Genomic DNA, 10,244 nt, shown 5'->3' with positions numbered 1-10,244 from the left:
ATGCTCCAGCGCCATCGTCATTGCTATTTCAGATTCAATTGGGAAACTTTGGAAAACCATTTCGCATTCGTTATTTTGGCACCACATTTGTGTGAACCAAGGATAGCCAAGGTTTTGATTTACCTCCTTGCTGCCAATTGATCAAAGCAGTTCTCGCTGTCTTTGGCGTCTTTTCACTTTAGGTAGTTAACTATGTTTAATTTTTTTCCTTGTAAGTCCTTCGTTCGTTTTTCCTAGTCTCTTCCTTTTGCTGAAAGCCAAACTGAGTTCGGGGCTCAATTTAACTTCTTCGTTTGCCATTATGATCTTTTTTCGAGATCAGAGTGGATCCAACTTGCTTCTCAACGGTCCTTTATTCAACTTCAAAAGCAAAACTTGGATTTCCGCTGCTACAGAGGAATGTGGCAGAGACATAATAATCTGTGTAAAGCTTAAAAGTGTAGTGACCACGGGATTGTCAACAACATCGATGCCCTTGCCAAACTCACGCCAAAATTCCTAGTTTTTGATCAAATCATCCAGTGAATCGCGGATAACTCATATTTCGACCAAGCGTTGAATGCGGTACTTACCACTACCTTGGGACCATCGCACTCCAGCTGAAGCAAAAGCTCGTCACCAGAATCGGCTCTTCTGATGATTTATACACAGAACCTGTAGCCTGCTTAGCTTTAACGGAGGTCAACTTCCAATTGAAATAAATCTCTTCAATTATTTCATCACAGAATGCCTAAGACTTTAGTCTAAAGTATGTGTTTTTATATGATCTGTAACTGTTGGGGGACCCACACTAATGTGAAAAATCAGAAAAATTTCATGCATGGTTTTATACACTTTTTTAAAAATTACGTGACCTCTAACACTTTTACTTTGGATTTCTAAGTTACACGGTTCACTAGAGGTAATATATATTCCCAAAAGAGGTGATGCAGCCGAAGTTTAAGAATTCCAATCTTCTCATGGACACTCATCGCAGTGGGAATAATGTCAGCGAGCATACTGTGGAAATTTTCAGGTGATTCCGTAATTCCAACAGCTTCTTAACTGCTTCTGAACTGTCCAGGTTCAACAGAGGTAATGCATCCAAAGTTTAAGAATTTCGATTCTCCCATGGACACTCATTGTAGTGGGAATATTGTCAGCGGGCATACTGTGAAAATTTTCAGGTGATTCCGTAATTCCAGCAGCTTCTTAACTGCTTCTGAACGGTCTAGGTTAGACCGTTTACTGCCGGTAATATATATCCCAAAAAGAGGTAATGCAGCCAAAGTTTAAGAATTCCAATTCTCTATTGTCAGCGAGCATACTCTGGAAATTTTCAGGTGATTCTGCAGTTCCAGTGGCTTCTCAACTGCTTACTTCATTGCCATCCAGTGTGAATCAGACGGATAGAGTGTCAAGCAACTGCTATGAACTTCCGGAACTCAGCAAATTCACGTAATTTTATGGCTGTATGCAATAAAACTGCAAACACCATGGACAAACTGAGCGATTTCGAAACCTAGGAAGTTACACGCAGAGGCCAAACACGGAGCGAATGAACGGCAAACCATGGCATATGTGAAGCCAAACGTGCTTACTTGCCGAGCATCACCCTTGCTTTATCCAAAACAAAACCAACAAAGTTAATTGAAACAATTCCTTGATCCAGAGGTTCCGGTAAAATAAGGTTTTTCAGCCCTAGGGCTGCATTGCTGTCATTCAATGTAAGGTTATCATATTAAAAAAAAAAAAAAAAAAAAAGAAAAAAAAGAATGGAAAAGTCTAGAGTAGTGGCTCTTTAAAAGAAATTATGCTAGAAGAAAAGGAAAGACATTTTAAGACTGCTAATTTTACGTTTCAGATTGCTAATAAATATGTTCTGAAAGCTTTTTTTCATTTATTAATCTGTATTCCATTTTTTCAGTCAAAAAAAAGGTGGACAACAGTGAAGCAGTATAGCTCTCCTATGCAAAAGATGAAGATGTCTAATTTACTTTAGCAGGGGAAAGAGCAAGGATATTTTTTGGGAAGGGGGGGGGGGCTGTAGAAAGAAATCAGATGCTGACACTTTTAAATTCTCGTGTTTGTTCAGTGTGTTAGTATAGTCATAATATGATTAGCTCTTGAACAAATCGCAAAAGAGATCATTTTAATGTCACTCGATAGAAAAAATAAGCTTATTAACCTATTAGAAAATGCCATATAACTGCAAACGACCTTAACTGCAACATTATGAATTATAAATTACATTCGTCTTCTATAGAATCACCTACCTCTTGCCTAAATCCTAAGTGGAAAAAAGTCTTTTTATAAGATTGAATAGACAGAAACTAGGCGTAGAAAAAAAATGGAATATCCCGCTCATAAAAAAACAAGGCTTCAAGATGAATAAATTAGAGCTCATTTAATAACGTAGAAAATCAGTTAATATAAAGATTAGGGAATGCACTAGATAACTTTGATTTCAATTATTTAACTTTGTCAAACATAAAAAGAGAAAAATTTTAAGAATCTTAAGCATGAAAGGCAGTGTAATCATCAGGTCCGTCAGGCACTGGCAGCGTGAAGGTCAGGTCCTAATAGTTCTTTTCTATTTGAGAAATAGTTATCCACGTCTTCAAAATAAAGCTCATGAACCCAACGTCGTCAAAGAGTAACGAAGGAACAGCGCATAATTCGTGTTTGAAGCAGTCTCTTTCTGGTACGATTGAACGTTTTGCAACAAACAAGAACCTCTGGAAGATTAAACTAGGATCTATGTGTTTGAAGTCTGGTGAGCCAGCTCTCTTGGCTGTCATGAGGGTTACTTGTGAATTCATTCAAAGACATAATCTATTACTGACTTGTCGGCCATACCATCAAGAATCGCTATTGCCACTTTTGGAGGTTCTTCTGTGTTTGATCCTAAGGGAGCCATTACTATACTCACTATGTATTCAGTTTATTTCTTGTTCGTGTAAGATCTGCGACAATCAATTTGTAACCGACTACTCACAGAAACTTCGACATTATGTCCTCACTCTCAAGCGGCTGCTCTTATATTCAAAATCTCTTTCTGGTCAATGACGCTTATTGCGCCAAAACTGTGTATGCTTTTAGAGCAGATTGGGCAGACGGCAGATCATATCTAAAAAAAAGTGAACTTCAGAAATAGAAATGATTCTCTTATCGGCACACTCTCATGTTTTGTTGGCAATAGTAGTAATATAACAAATAAAGAAGAAATAATTATATTGAAGAAAGATAAGTTCCTCCAGATAGAAAAGATCCAGATCTTTCAGATTGACTGAACAGAAATGAGAAGAGTGATGGAAAAGGAATCATCGTGCAAATAAAATATGGTCCTAAGAGAAAAATAAATAGAGAAAAATCAAAATAGAACGTAGCTTTAAAAAAGAAATGTTGTAAAAGATACTTAAATAGAAGTGGAAGGGGGAAATTGAACCATTACAACAAAATAATTACTGTTTTTCAATTATGTTTAAAATTTTTGCAAATTCTGAAAACGCTAAAAACGAATTTTTGTTGAAAACAAGAGCTAAGAGCTCATATGGCACTTGTGACGAGGCAAGAAGAGCTAAGAGCCAAGAGATCATATGGTATGAGCTCTAACAAAATTCTATGAATCAATAGATTGATTTAAAAGGAAAATAAAAGGCTTAATACAGGTCAGGATTTAAAATAAGAGCTCTGAGTCACGATGTCCTTCTAAATATAGAAATTCATTAAGATCCAATCAACCACTCGTGAGTTATAAATACATAATTTTTTCTAATTTTTCCTCTCCTTTTAGCCCCCCAGATGGTCGAATCTGGGAAAACGACTTTATCAAGTCAATTTTTGCAAGTCCCTGACTCGCCTACCGATTTTCATCGTCCTAGCACGTCCAGAAGCACCTGACTCGCCAAATCACTGAAACCCTGCCCCCAACTCCCCCAAAGAGAGTGAATTCAGTACGGTTCCGTCAATCACGTATCAAGGACATTTACTTATTCTATCCACCAAGCTTCATCCCGATTCATCCACTCCAAGTGTTTTCCGAGACTTCCCCGTCCAACTCCTCCCAATGTCAAAGATCTGGTCGGGATTTGAAATAAGAGCTCTGAGACATGAATTCCTTCTAAATATCAAATTTCATTAAGATCCGATGACCTATTCGTAAGATAAAAATACCCCAATTTTCCCGTTTCCCAAGAATTCCGGTTTCCCACTCCAACTCCTCAAAATTAACCCCCCCCCCCCAACTCCACCAGAGAGAGCAGATCCGGTCCGGTTATGTCAGTCACGTATCTTAGACAGGTTTTCATTCTTCCCATCAAGTTTCATTCTGATCTCACCGCTTTAAGTATTTTCTAAGATTAACCCCCCCCCCCCACACACAATATAGCGGATCCGTTCCAATTATGTAAATCACGTATCTAAGACTTCTGCTTATTTTTCCCACCAAGTTTCATCCCGATCCCTCCAATCTAAGCGTTTTCCATGATTTTAGGTTCCCCCACCCCAAAGTCCCCCCAATGTCACCAGATCCAGCCGGGATTTAAAATAAGAGCTTTGAGACACAACATCCTTCTAAATATCAATTTTCATTGAGATCCAATCTTCCGTTCATAAGTTAAAAATACCGCATTTTTTCTAATTTTTCAGAACTAACCCCCCCCAACTACCCCAAAGAGAGTGGATCCTTTCCGGTTATGTCAGTCATGTATCTAGGACTTGTCTTTATTTTCCCCACCAAGTTTCATCCCGATCCCTCCACTCTAAGTGTTTTCCAAGTTTTAGGTTCCCCCCTACCAACCCCCCGCCCCATGTCACCAGATCTTGTCGGGATATAAAATAACAGCTGTGAGATACGATATCCTTCCAAACATCAAATTTCATTAAGATCTGATCAACCGTTCGTAAGTTAAAAATACTTCAATTTTTATACTTTTTCCGAATTAACGGGTCCCCCACTCCCTCCAGATGGTCAAATCGGGAAAACGACTATTTTTAATTTAATCTGGTCCGGTCCCTGATACGCCTGCCAAATTTCATCGTCCTAGCTTACCTGGAAGTGCCTAAAGTAGCAAAACCGGGACCGACAGACCGACAGAATTTGCGATTGCTATATGTCACTCGGTTAATACCAAGTGCCATAAAAAATGGAATACGCTCATTGTTTTCACTGGCAAATCAAACAACTCTTTTAAACTATGAGCTTGAGCTAGATCCTTTTTCGAAAATTAGATAGTACTTAACACAAAAAGTTTTAAAAGAGCAGTTACCGCAAAAGACCCACTTTTTTTTTATAGCAAACACATTATATTTTTAAATGAAACAGGTAAATAAAATAAAGTATTCGTACGCCTACGGCAAGTCACTGCCTTAGTCTAAGCATAAAATTAAGAACATTCATGGTTTCAGCCAAGGTTTGATCAACAATACGCATAGCTCTATTTTGGATGGCATTGTGCAAAATTTTTCCGGAGGCTAGTAAATGGAAATCAGTAGTATTGGCTGGTGTAACTTCGAACGTGAAAGACTTAGTCAAGTTTCAGACTTAACTTAGACTTAGTTCAAAGGTCTACTTAGTTAAGTTGATATTGATAGAACATAAATAAAAAAAAACAAGTTTTTTTTAACTGAAAGTAAGGAGCGACATTAAAACTTAAAACGAACAGAAATTACTTCGTATATGAAAGAGGCTGCTTCCTCATCAACGCCCCGCTCTTTACGCTAAAGTTTGACTCTGTCTATCAATTCTTCTTTTTAAAACAGTAAAAAACTTTAGCGTAAAGAGCGGGGCGTTGATGAGGAAGCAGCCTCTTTCATATACGAAGTAATTTCTGTTCGTTTTAAGTTTTAATGTCGCTCCTTACTTTCAGTTAAAAAAACTTGTTTTTTTTTATTTAATTTCTGAACGTTTTTGAATCAATGCATGTTTTGATTTTGGCTCTCCGCAGAGGAATAATTAAAACGAAATTTGCATTTCTTTTTTTTTTGGCTAAATGGCTTTCTCATAATTTTGATCGAATGATTTTGAGAAAAAAAGAGCGGGGGAGGAAGCCTAGTTGCCCTCCGATTTTTTTGGTTAATTAAAAAGGCAACTAGAACTTTTAATTTTTTACGAATATTTTTATTAGTAAGAGATTTACGTAACTTATAAATTATCTTACGTAAAGAACTTTTGTATTCTCATATTTTTATTACATATATGAGGGGGTTCGCCCCCTTGTCAGATCCTCGCTCTTTACACTAAAGCTTAAATTTTGTCCCAATTCATTAAGAATGACCCCAGAATCACAAAAGCCGTAGAATAAATAGTTGAAATTACCAAAAATACTTTAACGTAAAGAGCGAGGTATTAGGAGGAGGTGAGCCCCTCAAATGGGTAATAATTTCTGTTTGTTTTAAGTTTTAATGCTGTTCCTTACTTCCAGCTGAAAGTACTTTTTCATATTTATTTTTTCATTGTGTTTTTAAATAATGCTAGTAAATCCTGCGCTCCCTTCATGGAGATTTTCATCCCCCATGACAAATTATCGATGGAAGGTTCCCCCAGCATATCTCCCTCTTCTCAACCCCTCCCCCAACCAAAACAATCCTCCTGAAAACGCTTGTACACTTCCCAATAACCATTACTATATGTAAGCATTGGTCAAAGTTTGTAACTTGTTGCCCCTCCCATGGGGACTGTGGGGGAGTGGGTCGTCCCTAAAGACATAGTTATAAGGTTTTTCGACAACGCTGAATAAAATGGCTATCTCAGAATTTTGATCCGTTGACTTTGGTAAAATAATTAGCGTGGGAGGGGGCCTAGGTGCCCTCCAATTTTTTTGGTCACTTAAAAAGGGCATTAGAACTTTTCAGTTCCGTTAGAATGAGCCCTCTTGCGACATTCTAGGACAACTGGGTCGATACGATCACCCCTGGGAAAAAGAAAAAAAAACAAAAAAAACAAAAAAACAAATAAACACGCATCCGTGATCTGTCTTGTGGCAAAAAATACAAAATTCCACATTTTTGTAGATAGGAACTTAAAACATCTACTGTTGGGTTCTCTGACACGCTGAATATGATGGTGTGAGTTTCGTTAAGATTCTATGACTTCTAGGGGGCGTTTCCCCCTATTTTCTAAAATAACGCAAATTTTCTCAGGCTCGTAACTTTTGATGGGTAAGACTAAACTTGATGAAACTTATATATTTAAAATCAGCATTAAAATGCGATTCTTTTGATGTAGGTATTGGTATCAAAATTCCATTTTTTAGAGTTTCTGTTACTATTGAGCCGGGTCGCTCCTTACTACAGTTCGTTACCAGGAAATGTTTGATCAACTCAGTGACACATGTTAAATTTATCCGAGAGTATTTTCATGTTTCTTTCAGTTTTTTTTACGACGCCAGCAGCTCCATAAAAGTTTCATTAAAGTTTCATGATTTATATTTTCCCCTTCCCCCCTCACCATTCGAGGGTACGCTTGACAAGTATGACAGAATAAACCGCGCTCCGTAAAGTCCGGAACCATCCTGTGCTCTAAAGATAAAAAAAAATTGTACTTCTCATCTGATTCTGCTATGGGTATCTCTTCGGACAGGACATGTCGGATCCTCGTTTCAGAAAGGCAAATCACATTTCCCTTAAATTCTTGCAATTCATAAGCTATGGCTTGGCCGTTTGCCTCTTTCTTCAAGGATCTTATATTCCAGCAGGATATTCCAAAAATCTTTTCCATCTGGCTAATGTGGGTTGGGATGGTTTGCTGATGTATCACTAAATGCGAGGGTGCATCGCTTGAAGCCAGAGACGCCGTAGTAGAGCAAAGACTCACAGACTCACAGCCCCCTATATGCAATGGCATAGGATTGCACCACCCATGTGACTCGAGGAAAGGTCCACTAGTTTACTGCTTTGATATGTATAACTCGGGCTTCCTATTAATGGTTAGAGATGGAAGAGCTCGACCAATAGCTGAGAGTTCCTAACTGCCAGGATGAGATAAAACTACAAAGATAGAATAACACCACATAATGTGGAAGCAGCAGCTAACCTAGGATTTTTGCTTAAAAATCAAAACTTCACTACCATAACATATAAATTATTACCGGAAGGTGACCAAGAGACTTTTTTCAATTAAAGAAACAAACTTTACTAACAACTTTATCTTGTATAAGAACTGCCAAATTAAAGATAATTTTGAACTAAACAGAATTAGAATTTGAGCTAATTAAACATTCTGCATGAGTTCTTGAGTGTGTTACAAATCAAAATTAAATTAATTTATTTCGTAAGTTTGGTTTGTTAACTGGTATCCACTGTCCTGTTTCTCCCTCTCAATCAGCTTTTAGATGTCTCCTTCCACAGTTTTTTTTTGCTTTGAATGGTTAGATATCTTAAAGGGACTATTGCGGTTCCTTTAAGATATAATGCTTCATTGCACTTTTAGTATTTTTATCTCCCAGAGGCAATCAGTTTGAAAATGAAATTAAAAATTCTATTGCCTGTTTCAAGATGCAAGAGTGATCGGAGGCATACCACCCCCTTCCATTACCAGTTTAGCTGTTCTCTCTTTAAAGCCATCCGATATAAATTTTGAGATACGTATTTTGTTTAAATTTGTTCAAAGGTCAAATAAATATGCCTCCAGGTTTGAAAAAACCCTCCAAAGCCCTTAGGGCAAAGGATGTAAGCTATACAACTTACCCGTTGGTATACATTTAAGGTCTTTTAATGGGAAACAAAGGCACGTTATGAGAGAAGAAGCTCGCAAAGTTGGGCTCAACATCAGCTGGAGCAGAACGAAAATCATGTTCATTGACCCACAATCTTACCGACAGCCTCCTCCTACAGCTAAAAAAAAATCCACCCGGCTGAATTTCAGATTGAAGCTAAGTGATAGACTTTTGAGTAATTCTGACTCCCCGATGACTTGGCACCTTCGAAGAACTTGGTACAGTGTTGACAGTTATGAGAGAAGAAGCTAGCAAAGTTGGGGTCAACATCAGCTGGAGCAAAACAAAAACCATGTTCATTGATCCACAATCTTACTGACAGCCCCCTCCTACATCCGAAGTATGCCAAAATCAAGTAGTAGTCGTGAAGAATCTTATGTACCTTGGCTCCAATCTGTAAAGCGATGGATAAATCGTGAGCGAAATTAATGCACGGATCGCCAAGACAACTTCCATCCCAAGGACACTCAATAAAATTTGGCGCAACCCTCTTCCCAGAAGAGGCACCATTTGGGGGGGGGGGAGTCAGGGGTGGGCAAATGCCCACCCCAGATTTTCCAGGGGGCCCAAGCTTCCACCACAAAGGGCCCTTTTCCGGCCATAATTATCCGTTATGTCCAACATAATCCATTCTGTTCAAATGATCTGAACTAACTGCACGCCTATTAGCCAAAGAGCGTAATTACCTGACGACCCTTGGGGTAAATACGCTATTTGCTATTAATCATTGTAAACTTTGAAAGTAGGTTAGATTCATAATAAAAGTCTCAAGTTCTGTCAAATGTCCCATGCCCATCCCAAGATTTGGCCCAAATGGCGCCTCTGCTTCCCAGTTGTCTTAAAATGAGTCGGATATTTAATACATATGTGGGGTCAGATCTACTATATGGATAAGAAACTTGACCAGTAGCCACTATGACTTTGAGGGAGGTGGTTGCAATCCAAAGCAAATAACCTAGAAAGATAGAGGGATTTGGCAGGTAAAAATTTGTCTGTAACACCAACCTCCTGTCCCGTAAGGGGTGCAGATTTCATTTTCCCTCCTAGTTGCGCAACCTACACTGAGATGGAATGGTCATCTCCTCCAAATGTTACAAGAAACATCCTGTCACATCGTCTAAGATTTCAACCTCGTGGCCGCTAGGTGGACTCAACCACGTGAGCGTCTAAGAAAAAGACGGTCTGATAGTCTACATCGTTTCTTATGCAAGGAAAGAGTAAGGCCTGAAGATGCACCCGCGGTTGCTCAAGATCAAGTTTACTGGAGAAGGATGGTGTCTGGTCACTCAACACTAGCGCCAAGTCGGCACGGTAATTAAATAAGTAAGTATTTAAATGATGTAGTCAATTAACTCCGCCTGTTTTGAAATGCAAAATACGTGTATCGCAGCAGCCAGTCCCAAGCCTGGACAAAGGAGGAGGGCTTGGCAACGGACTTGCAATCCGTTCCCGGGAGCCAGGGGAGAACCCTGGGGAAAAATTATCCTGCAACTGAAGCGTTAAAGTGAAGCTTTGGGGAATGTAGTGGGGGAAAATCAGAAGACATTA

This window comes from Artemia franciscana, chromosome 3 (assembly GCF_032884065.1).
Source record: "Artemia franciscana chromosome 3, ASM3288406v1, whole genome shotgun sequence".
Taxonomy (NCBI): Eukaryota; Metazoa; Arthropoda; class Branchiopoda; order Anostraca; family Artemiidae; genus Artemia; species Artemia franciscana.
The sequence above is the reverse complement of the archived record's forward strand: the minus strand, read 5'-3'. Positions refer to the sequence as shown.